Genomic DNA, 13,312 nt, shown 5'->3' with positions numbered 1-13,312 from the left:
GTTGTATAAGATCTGTTTTCACATAATTAGGAAAATTATTTATTGACTCTGCTATTTTTCTAGGATTTTGAGAATCTTCCTCTTTGGATTTATGGTAATTTTCAAAGCTGCTAATATACCATTAAATTTCAGGAAATTATGAGAAGAAAAATAAAGGTAACAGTAACAAAATGAATTAATATATGAAAAGTACAAAAATAATCAGTGGTATCCAGTAAGCTCTACAAACATGTTAGCTATTTTTATAATAACAATGTTACTAATAGTTGTGTTATTTGTATTATTAGTTTATAGCTTTAATTTTACTGGTTTTAAATAATTATGTTGTTAGGATTTTAGTCACCACCTTAAATATCTTACTTGTATTGACTTTTCTTTATGACAATGTTCTGAATATATGCTAATATTATCCCCATGTTATTGTTGGATAAATGAATTACAGATATTTAAAGTCAGTTGCTAAAATTAACAAAGCTACTTATTTTTGTCACTACTATTCACATAAATGAGTCCAAGTCTAATATTTATGTTTTTAGTTATCATATGGTACTGTTTTCATATGACGTTTCTTAAATTTCCCATAAGACTGTTAAATAAGCAATTAAACACAGCTGTATTGTCTCTTTAAAATTCACAAAGTCATTTTATCTTTGAGTAGTTTAAAAAGTCTTTAGTGATGTGGTATATTTCATGTTGTTCAACTACGTAAACATGTTGGTGGATATAACAGTTTTCACAACTTAGCAGGCCATTTGTTAAAATTATAATGACTGCTATTTTTATATGCTAATAACAATCTAACTTACCTCAATTTTAAAAAAGTAATTTCATGAAAGCACTTTAAATGAGTTACATGTACTCAGTCTTAACTTTAGAGCATTTAAAATTTGCAACCTCCCAGAGCCATTCAATTTGCAGATCTTTTTCTGCCACACAATATTCACACCTAGAAAACAGGGACAGGATTTCTTACTTTATGTGGAATAAATTATTCCACGTGACAAATTTCCAATGAATATGTGCATTTAAGACATAACAGTGAACTAAAACATATTAAATTAATTTTTGTGTATGTGTGTGAGGAAGATTTGTCCTGAGTTAACATCTGCTCCCAATCTTCCTCTTTTTGCTTGAGGAAGATTGTCGCTGAGCTAACATCTGTAGCAATCTTCTATTTTGCATATGGGATAACACCACAATGTGGCTTGATGAGCAGTGCCTAGGTCCACACCTGGGATCCAAACCTGCGAACCCCAAGCCACCAAAGCGGAGCGCACGAGCTTAAGCACTACACCACTGGTCTGGCCCATAAATTTAATTTTTGATAGCACAGCCTAAGTGCATACGCTGCCTTAGAGAAACAATTAGTATTTTGCAAAATGCATGTTTATCAAAATGGGACAATGAAGCGGTACCAAAAAGATAACAAGCACATTTTCTTTTGTACAAAACAATATGTAAATTTACTCAGAACACTACATAAATAAGCTATGGCAAGGCATATGTTCCTCAGATTCCCCTAGCTCATTGAAACTGTCACCTTTAGGTGACCCCATCCAGCCTGAGTGAGGCTTTCACTAGAGAGGAAATGCTTCCTTCCCTTGATCAAGATAATTTTCTATCCCCACTGACCTCTGCCTCACTGTTGTGGAGACTTTGACTTTGTACTTCCTCCCCTCATAAGATAAAAGTAACGGTAATAATACAAATGAACCAAATCCTCAGCACATTTCTGAGAATTCACTATGAAACTGGCTGATATAAAGGTCCATTTTCCAGGACCATTCCTCGGTAGGTCCAGACTTTGGTTCTGCCTTTGGTCCAGTCTGGTCCATCCCCCATTAGTATCGCTGGTGGAAATTAATGGAGACTAGCCAAGTTGAACAGTGTGAAAGGATTTGAATGACCGGCTCTCCTCAAATCATATGAATGTCCTTGCATTACATAACCAGTGAATGGCTTTGAACATCCTTCAAGGTGAATCTGGAGCAGAGTGAACTGTTCTAATTCAATTTTAAGTTCAGTAAAATATGAGGAAATGATCTATGAAATGAAACTTCTCTGTCCTGTCTACTTTAATGAAAAATATTAGAAGTAAGTTATTCGTGGTTTCTGTGTTAAAGGCATTGTATTCTGTTCACATCATTGAATATATGTTGTTGCTTTACTTCTCACACCATAAGTTTATAAAATATACAGTGAAACTCATCAAATTAAAATCCTAAATTTGTTTTAACCCTTACTCAATGACTAAGTTTTGCTTTTTTTTCTGCTTTATCTCCCCAGACCCTCCCTGTACACAGTTGTATATCTTAGTTGCAGATCCTTCTAGTTGTGGGATGTGGGATGCCACCTCAACGTGGCCTGACGAGGAGTGCCATGTCCACACCCAGGATCCGAACCCTGGGCCACTGCAGTGGAGTGTGCAAACTTAACCACTCTGCCACGGAGCCGGCCCCAGCTGTTAAGTTTTAATATCCTTCCTTACTTTCTCAAACAGCTAGTCATTGGCAGCAGGTCCAAGATATACACAAATAACTCTTCAATGGGAATCCTTCAATTCAGGAATAATGGGAAATATGGTATATATTACTTTCCCTCAATTTCCTTTCTCCAGCAAATACTTATGTCCTTTTTCAGTAAATTAATAGCAAGTTGCAGCTGGATGCTCTGGAGATGTTAATCTTTGATATCATTAAAGTGTGGACTGAAGAGAGCGGACCTCTTGACCCAGAATGGGCTTCAGATGTGCATAATTGTAAATATTTGAATATAATGAGGGGCTGGATTTGGGCAGTGAGCAACAGATCAGAGAGAAGTAGCATCTCCTAAGATGAAATAACTCACAAATTCTAGGTTAGTCTCTGTAGCGTAATCTATATAAGAACACAGCAGAGTAGTTAGAGCACAGGACCTAGAGCCAGACACACTGGGTTCAGATTGAAGCTCCAGCATTTACGCGACAATATACTTACCCTCTCTGTCGAGAATTCTGCCCTGCAATTTCCTGCTGCCTCAGCCTTTGGAACTGCAATCTCCTCCTCAATTCAGGAAAGCCACAGGGCCCTTCTCACATTCCCCTGCTTCTGAAAATTGTTACAGGCAGAAAGTTTGGGTGATTATAGAGCTAATATTGTTTATTTTCTTCCTCCTGGGGAGTAGAGTCTTGTTCTTACTTATTCCCAATATTTTGGAAACTGTAGATTCAGTTATTTTGCCCAGTTTTCCTTTTGTATAAAGTCAGAAGCTAAATCTGCTCTTTGGTATTTTATGATGGCCTGAAGAGGAATTCTTCTTTATTTGCTTAAATTGCTATCTCACTTTTCACAATCTAGCCTACCTAACTTCTCTCCTACACTTGCGTCACCCTCTTTCTTAATTCTGGTTAAGGTTGACATTGTCAACTGCAGGACCAATGAATTTGAAATGATAATTATATTCCATTTTTATTTTTACTATATTTTCTATTTTAGTGCTCAAATTCAACCAGTCACAATATGTCACCTTTTGATTTCTTAATGATCACTGGTCATAAACTCTTCTATATTCACTCGAAATATTGACTTATCTTCCTTCTTTCTTCCATCCCTCTTTCCTTCTTTTCCTGGACCCAGCTCTAAATGGGTGCCATACAAGCAAGTCAAACTCAAAGGTTCAAAATAAAATTCACCACAATTTTTCAATAAATCTTTCTATGTGTGGAGGTTTTCACTTCACGAAATGGCATCAACAGCTATCCTAAGAATCTTCATCTCTTCCAGCATCCATTCGCTTACCCATTCCAGTCAACTGCACCTTCTAGCTAACTTTGGATTCTACCTTTTACATTCTACCTCAACTTGGGTAATTCCAGGTCAGACAATTATTACCACTAACCTGGATGCTTGCAAGAACCCCTTAATCTGTTTGCCTACCTACTTCCAATCCATTTTTCTCTATGGCAACCAAAATGCAAAATGTATTTTAAATATACATTTATAATTCATACTTTAAAACTTCTTCAGTTAAAATTCTCTATCACTTCCCATTGCCCTTATGGGAAGGAAAGCCCATTAACTTTTGGTTTTCGGACCTTGATTACATCTGTAGCATTGTTTTCTGAGCCCACTTACTCACCCCTAATGCTCTGTGATTAATTTAGTGTATGTCAAAATATGACATCTATGGACTAACTTATGGGAATTCAGAGCTCATATAGAAGTAACATTGTGTATAAGGAACAGAAGACTTAAGAAATGACAAGAGTTTGGGTTCATTTGGTCAATAGTTGACCCTCTTTTAAGTTTGAATTACTACTACTTATCTTTTGTTTCTTGAATCTATTCACTAAAGTTGTTGTGGAATTATTCTGATTTTTGTGACAAAGGGCTCTTCAAATTCGGTTGTTATCCATGCTCTTCTCTTGATCTGCTTGGGTATATATAGTTAATTAAGCTTCCCCTTAAGTTTTGAGACATTTTCTTTAAGCCCTATTGCTTGCCCATAACTATCTTAAAGGCCAAGAGATAATCTGACTTCTTCTGTAAGTCCCAAGACCAACGAAAACTTGAAAATTCTATCCAAGACTGTCACTACTTCAGGTCTCTCATTCATTCTATAAATGTTGATTGTTTTCATACACCAAACATTGTTATAGGAGTTGATGATAGAGCAAGAATTGAGTCTAGGTTCTTAATGTATGCACTAGAATAGCAAGATATACAATGAAGAAATAAACAAAAAGAGTATTTTTTTCAGATAATATGAAGTGCAATGAAGAAAAATAAGATAAGATTAACAAACATTTAGATAATATGGACCATCTGGGCCTCTCTGAAGAATTGACGTATAAGTGAAAACCATCCACCACACATACGTTCATTTAACAAATATGTCAACATGAGTCTATTTCTCTATCTCCTCCCACTTAAATCTCTCCATAAAACTCTTGGATATGACCAACAGGTGACCATAATCTTTTCTATTTTCCTTCTTAGAATTTTTTAAATTAATAATTCTGAAAAAAACAACATTAATGAGATTTCTCCTAGATTAAGAATTTGCTACGTACTCTCATTTCTGGAGAATTTCCCTGAATACTTTTCAATTCATTAGGCTATGCCATGAAGGAAGTCTCACAAAGACCTAAACAGCCTTTAGTCAGTGTCAGTTAAAATTGATTTTTGGAAATAGAATATTATTTATATTTATGACTGAGAATTATGTAAACTATTACATTTGCCCTACAAATATTTTTCCATTAGCTAATCTTTTATCTTTTTTACCCAGCCACATTATAAAATTTCAGAAAAAAAAGAAAAACATACTGTAACATTTTTAACAGCCTAAGATACATCTAACGTGTATATAGACGTGGTCTATGTAATCTGTTGAACCAACATTTTTAAAAAGTCAGAAAAGGTAGAGATTAGGGGGAAAAAAACAAAAGCAAATGAAAATCACAAATGCAAGCAGAAAATTAACATTTATATTACTCTCTGTGTTCCAAAAATCATTCATAAGATTTATCCTATTTTAATTATTTTTCTTAGGGTTTTGCTATTCTCCACATGGGTACAAAGGCATTCTATTCAGTTTATCTTTCACAAAGCACAAAGGCATTCTAGGTATTAAATAATTCACACAAAGCCTGGAGCCCACAGCTGTATTACCAGAAGCTTTGCCAAAACAGATATGACCATTTTTGAAATCAGAAATCACTCTTATGGAGTTTTCTCCAGCATACAGAGCTCGCAGCATTTAGAGAAGTTCCTGTGATACAAATTAACAAGTTAAAAAATATATTTTGCTGTTGGATTACCCCATCCTATTGCAGCAGAATTGGTGCTCAGCAAAGTTGAAAAATAGAAAAGGCTGTGCCTTCTAATTAGAACCAATGGCCTTTTGGGGGCCTCTCCTTTTAATGAACCACCATCTTCTAGAATGAGGCTTTCTCAGCCTCCTTGTTGGCAGATGGCTGCCTCACTGATTACCCAGGTTAAATGTTTCATAAAGACCTAGACAGATAAGGACCAAACGTGTCCACATGATTTGATAATAAGAATATCACTGCTGATATTTTCGAAAGTATATTTAATACTATGAGAAAAGTGAAATTAACCTGAGGGAAAATAAGAAGAGAAAATCCACAGAGAAGAATTATATGGAAGCAAGACTTTGATTATAATTAAGCTTTTTAAATCAAGAACAGATCTTACTTGTTGAATTTGTAAGCAAGCTAGGAGGGATGGGGTTGCTATGGATAGATGATAAATGAGATACTTTTGGAAGTTGAGACACTAAAATATTATTTCAGACATTAGATTGTAGTTGTGGCTGGCCACAGTAGCAATTTTTAAAATAACCCTAGGAAATAATAAGTATTTTCATAATGCAAGAATGTAAAAAATAAGTACCTTCAGTTAATGTTTCAAATTATATTTTCCTGAGAAATAAATATCTGTGTAACTATGTATTCAAAGAATATTTACATATAACATGAAGAAATTAATTTAATAATGCCAGTATATCTGAACATATTTACAAACAAGAATTTCTAAAACTTGAAAATATCATATTCTACATTATTTTTTCCCTCAAATATACAGATTGGCGACTAAACATTGTTTTCAATTATGTCCAAGGCTCAGTGAAAATCAAAAACAACAACAAAGTCTTGTTCTGAGAAAATCGGGAGGAAAAAGTGTTACCATGAAAGTACATGGGACTGAGTGTTCCTAATAGTATTACTACCATTTCCCTGAGGAGACAACCCTGAAACGGCAGTAAACTGATAAAACTGATAGGCTACTTGCTGGATTCCTGCTCTCAGAGATGAAATAGGTCAATCTTATTGTAGACCCCACTAGTCATTATAATAGAACCAAGGAGTTAATTTTACAAAAATACAGCCCTTCACACTACTGAGAACTAACACAATTCACAAATTGGATAAGATTGTATTGAGTTATATGATTTCATAGGCTAAAGATTCACAGGATATGAGAGAAAAATCATAGGGTATGAAAGAAAGTGATTAATGAGCATAATGTGGAGACTAACTTTCTGCTGAAGAAGAGTTAAATATAGTGGAACAAATACTTGTACACACTATTGAATATATTATAAATTAGATAGCAAAGTATATATTTAGAGAAGCAGATGAATATATTAAGAAACTTAAGATTTGAGTAGCATGCATGTTTTTTCCGTGTCTCCTATGATACCATGAATATGCCCTCAATTTTTCTCTGCCAAAATGTACCTATTGGGGAAATTGCTCTAATTACATCAGATATCCTTCTCAAAGAGATGTGCTAAACTTTTTTCTAAAATTTTTCTTGAATTATTTTAAGAAGAATATCTAAAAGGTGCAAATATACTGATTTAAAATCAGAGCAAACTTTGAGCAGTGATTATGATTTATGGCAATAATCCCGTCTCCATGAGAATATAAATAATTTGTTTCTGTCCCCAAGGAGCTCAATAGCTACTAGTCTTAGACTATTAGGTTATTGATCACCTATATGCCTCATCTTTTTTGTGCATCTTTTATTCCTAATGTTTGCAATTGAATAAACTATTGTTTTGAAAGCAAAACGCTTTAGGTCAGGAAGATGGATTGACATTAAATACTGAGTGGTGATCTTCGCATATGCAAATTTAACCTACATCCATAACAAACAATTACAAAATCTAATCCTAGTCAAGTATTCAAGTATGTGTCAATTGAGCTAGTATTGTTTATTTACATTAAACACAACTGAATTTGAAATGGATAAATAAAGTCTACTCATAAAATGAGACATTATGCTATTAAAATAATATTTTAAAGTTCACTGTCACCTTAAAGGAAGCAAGTTCCAAATCAGTTTATATAGTAGCACATGGTTTTACTATTAGTTGCATCAAATAAAGATTAAGTGGTTAGTTAGTGATGGGAGGTAAAACATTTTTATAGACATTCATGAAATAACAAATCGTTTTAAAAATCTAAATCCATTTGATCATGAAAAAAAGAACAAAAGAAAAAAAAAACACCGAAATAGCTCTCTTTAGAGTTTCAGGAATTTATAAATAATAAGGGGAACAAAAGTTACATGTCCAGGCAGAAGGAAACAAACGAAATAATGACAAAACAAAGGGAATTACCTCCCAAGCAAGGAGGACGTGTAGGCTATTGTGGAAGTCAAGGTGATTCATAAGAGCCCCAAGCTGATGGTAACAGTTCTATAAAGCAGGTGGGGCCCCTAGTAAAGTTTCAGGGAGATTAATTGCGGAAATGCATCTGGTCAACATATTAGTCAGCCTACCTTTCTCTCCTGCTTGCGGCACTCAGGGTGTGGTAATAGCCAAGGTAGCAGGACAGGTCATTGCCAGGCTGTACAGGAGCTGTAGCTCTCCCAAGACTGTCAATGCCAGGGGACATGAAACCCTCACATCTTGGAGATACACTACCAGCACAACACTCACAGAAGGAAGGTCTGCCCCTCCCCTACGAATATCAAATGATAAATAAGTAAAATAAAAGATCAGAAAATCCAGCACCATAAACAGAGGGAATGAAGCTCGATAACCAGAAGAAAAAAGTGAGTAAGCAGAATTAATACAGTAAATTAATAAGATAATTACAATAAAAAAGAGACTTTTGATGGGATATTAGCTTTATAAAAATTCTTCTAGAGATCTTGGAACTTAAAAATTGCATCAATTCAATTAAAAGCAATCAGTAGATGGGCTGAACAGCAAAACTGACACAGTTTAGGAGGAAAAGAGTGACCTAAAAAAACGAACATAGGGATTTTTCTTAAAAGCTTAATAAAGTGTAAAGCTATTTAAAAAATGAGAAAATAGAGTGTAAAGCTCTAGAAATCTTTCCTTCTGTCTAACAGAAGTCTCAGGATGAAATAACAGAATGAAGGGAGCAGTATTTTTAAAAGACAGCTAACCTAATTTTTATGATCCGTTCACAGAGATTTAGCAATTTCTACTTCCTTTAATTGCACTTCCCGGTGCTGTAAGCAATTTTTGTAAGTGCAGTGTTTTATTTTTTATTTTGTTTTTCCATTTCAATGTTGTATCATGAAATGATTTTAAGTAATGAACAACCAATTTCCATTTTTAATGCTATCATGTAGGTAAATGAACTGCATTATACGTATGATTAATAGCTATGTTCTATACATAGCTAAATCCACACATAGGCAACCTCATCATAATTCACTCTTTTGTCTGGCAGTATGCCTGTTTTAAAATGAATTTAAGGTACCTACAATTTTCATAAATGCTAAAATGTTAGATAGCATTATTTAGACTATAAAAATGATGATGGTCATGATAATAATGACACTAGTCATAATAATTAATCAACACAAGTTAGAAACCATGATATCACTTCTGAAAAATAATAAATGCTAGTGTTTATTGAGAATCAACCATGGCCTGACACTGGGTTAAGGAACTTAATTGCTCTCATTATATCATTCATTTTATCTAGGTTCTGGAGAAAAAACTTGAAATATCTACCAAAGGAAATTTGATTGTTTGACATTTGTATCGTCTAGATTGACTGATGTTTCATTCCGGTTAATGAGTTTGCAATTTCCTTATTCAGTTGAAATTTAGATTTTATTTCCTCTGCACTGGCCCACTCACCGCCCTCCACTCTGTAGCGTATGTCAGCTTCAGAGACCCCACAGGATCTGCGGAGGCTCCCTCCAGGCTCCATTACTCCCTGACTTCTCCCTCTGCCTCTACTCCTTCCCTCCCCAACAAGTGTTCATCCCAAGAGCACTTCCTAATAAAATTCTCGGACATCACCCTCTGTCTCACAGTGGGCTTTCCAGAAAAGCAAACCTTCAAAAGTATTCCAGAATGAACAAAGAGTATATACCAACCAAGAGAAGCATAAAAACAACCTCTTACATTAGATCTAGACATAACTCTGAGACAATTCTGCTCACGTAAATAATGTCCAGATGTACTACATTTAGTACATCAAGAAAAAAGTAAAAAGCCAGTTCTGGAGAAGATGTGACTTCCCTGCAGGGGGAGAAAAATTTTAAAAGTAAGCTTTGATGTGAGAAAAGTAAATTACAAAAATCACATTTATATAAAAAGTCCTAAATGATTTTAATTCTCACATTTGTTGTTCATGAACTATTATGCGTATGATACATTTTCTTATATATTTTTACCCACATAATTTTCCTATAAATATAAACTATATATAAAAATTAAAATACAAACACTCTTCTAAGGTTGACGTTGATGATATAACAAAGCATTGTAGGGCATTTAAAGTATTATTGCAGTTGGTCACAAAATTTTACAGACTTAATAAGTAATATTGATTTACTTATGTCTACATTAATGTAACTACATCAATCAATACAGATGAAAATGACATGGTAAGTTTGTGTAAGCTGAAGTTGAGAATGTGAGTGAATTTTTTACCTAGTTAACAATTGCTCTGAGCCAGCCTTGATGATCTGGTGATTAAAGTTTGTCACTCTCACCACTTCAGCAGCCTGGGTTCATTTCCCAGTCTCAGAAACATACCACCTGTCTGTTAGTTGCCATGCTGTGGTGGTGGCTCACATAGAATAACTAGAAGGACTTAGAACTAGCATATACAACCATGCACTGGGGGAGTTTAGGGAGGGAAAAAAAGAGGAAGATTGGAAACAGATGTTAGCTCAAGGTGAATCCTTCCATGCAAAAAAAAAAAGGAATTGCTCTGAAACTGGGACAGAATGGATTCTGAAGGTCTGGCCCCATAGATGAGGATCTGGAAAGAACCGAAGCAAGGAAAACAGAGAGGGTCTAACACATCTGCTATGCAATAATTTTAGAGAAACATATCTAGAGAATTATTAAAGTAACTATTGCTTGACAAGCGCCATATTTAACACAAAAACTTTAACTTTAAAGCTTCAACAATTATAATCTCACTGAAGATCATCTGCTTAACTTTCTAGGAGTTAATTACTCATAGAGCTTTGCTTTCAATGAGATAATATAAAAGACAGAGAGTAAAACACTCTACAAATGCACATGACAATTTAACTGGCTTCACATTAGCAGAATCTAGAGATCTGATTATTTTTTAAGTGATGAAGTTAAGAGCATTCTTATTCAAAGGCTGAACCATTGCTTGGTCCTGGTTCCCAAAAGTCTTCTTACACAATTGAATTAGGACATTTCTCCTAAAAATGAAAAAAGTAGTTCTGGCTCGTTGAGTTGACATACAATATTAGGTGAAGTGACATTTTTTGTCACTGTTAATATTCTGTTCTGCTTTGGCTTAATAATAAGGTATTAATCAGAAAATCTTGGTACATGTAACTCTTTTTTCATTTATGAATTCATTGTACCAAAACGTCAAGATGATATATTTTCTGGAATGATATAATTTTACTTCTTGGACCCATGGCAAGATCATGGCTTAGAGATGTAGTACGTGGCTTCATAATATTAGTTCTCACACTTCCCAACATGAGACAGGATTGCACTTGAATTGCCTTTGAAGACAGTTGTGTTGAAATGACTAAATCTGACCAACGAAATGCTGGGCAGAAGCTTTACACAGCAGTGTATAATTCATTGTCTCCTTTATTCTCTGCCCTTGTAGCAGGCACATGGAAGAGACCTGGCTGCTTCAGGATAGCCAGTGCATAATGAGTTTTGAAAGAAATATTTCATTGCATATAAATATCTTCATAAAACTTTAGAACATTTATTGGCTACAAGGATGTTCAAGGCTCTATGGTTATTTTTTCTGGTTTTATAAACACACACACACAAAATCATAGCTAATTCTTTGACTGGCCAAGGTCACAGGAAAATCGACTTTTTCTGTGTTAAATGCAAAATTTTGTATTTATTTGCTTCTCCCAGTCTAGGGACTAGGTTATGCTGCTACAGCACATGCAGGAGTATCTTACTAGCTTACAGCAACAAAGGCTTATTTCTTGCATATGCTAGATCCTATAAGCTGCTAAGGTTTTGATTTTGTTGTTGTGTTGTTATTGCAACATAACAGAACCCATTGTCTGCTGGGTTAGAAACAATGAAGAATCTGACATTATATCCTATGTACATGCCAAAAAATTAGTTGACTATAGCATATATATATATGTATACATACATGTATATATTCATATATCACAGTATTTATCTATTATCTATCTACCATGTGTGTGTGTGTACACGCACATTGACAAACACATGAGACTTCTGAGTTAGAGACAAAGATAGTTTATCATTCTCAGAAAAAGCAGAAACCAAAGCCCCGTCTTGCCTCACTTCCCTGAGCTCCAGTCTCCACAGGGTGATGCAGTGAAGCTCAGGTGGTACCTGCACATGGGGTGGGGTACAATACAGGAGAGCAAGCCCCAAGTCAGCAACTTGGATCTTATAGGGCTGCTGGTGACCTGTCCACACTCCTCTGCTGAGAGAGAGACAAAGAAAGAATGACGAAGACAGGGTGTCTTTTTCTTTACCCTGGGATGCAAGCAAATTTTCTCCAGGGAGAGCATAGAGATATGTTACCTTTATTACTATATAGTGAGATATTTCTAAATTTTACTGTCATGGAACATCTCAGTATACAAACCTTCCTAAATTGGCTGTAAACACATGCTCAGAGAATTAGACTTTTCAGGAATTCAGGGGATCCAGGAAAAATTGTCCCCAACATTCCCACTAAAATAGCCAATTTCACAAATAAGTATGTTGTGTGAATGCCAGCATTCGACATTGCTGTCTATCTGTCAAACTGTCAAACTGCCACTACTGATGTATCTACTAATGCTTGGAATATAAAAAGTCAGGTATTGCATGAATTTGACAATAATCTGAGTAAATTAGATACAGGGACTCTGAAAAACAATCCTAAACTGAGGGTCAGACCATAGGATTTTAGAAAGATGGAAATAGTTTAAGTTCCAATAGAGGAATAGCTAAATAAATATGGCAAAACAATCCATAGACTACTATCCAGATATTAAAAACAGTGAGGCTGATTTGTAAGAGTTCCCACATCAGACAGCTCTGTAACATATATTAGGTGAGAAGTTTTTCACAGAGTGATTCAAATATAATGACTCCATTTGTATTGTAACTTGTATATGCACATATATAAAATACACATATATATACATACATATGTATGTATGGAAATTAAGTAATGCACTACCCTTTATGAAATGTTTTGGAAATGGAAGAGCTTTGTTTGTCCTAATGAATGGGAGTTACTATGGGCTTTTAGTGTGTTGGGTCATCAGATGCCTAGTGATAACTGAGCAGTTCCACACATAAAAGAATGTCCCAA

This window comes from Equus quagga, chromosome 9, assembly GCF_021613505.1.
Source record: "Equus quagga isolate Etosha38 chromosome 9, UCLA_HA_Equagga_1.0, whole genome shotgun sequence".
Taxonomy (NCBI): Eukaryota; Metazoa; Chordata; class Mammalia; order Perissodactyla; family Equidae; genus Equus; species Equus quagga.
Note: the sequence above shows the minus strand (reverse complement) of the source record.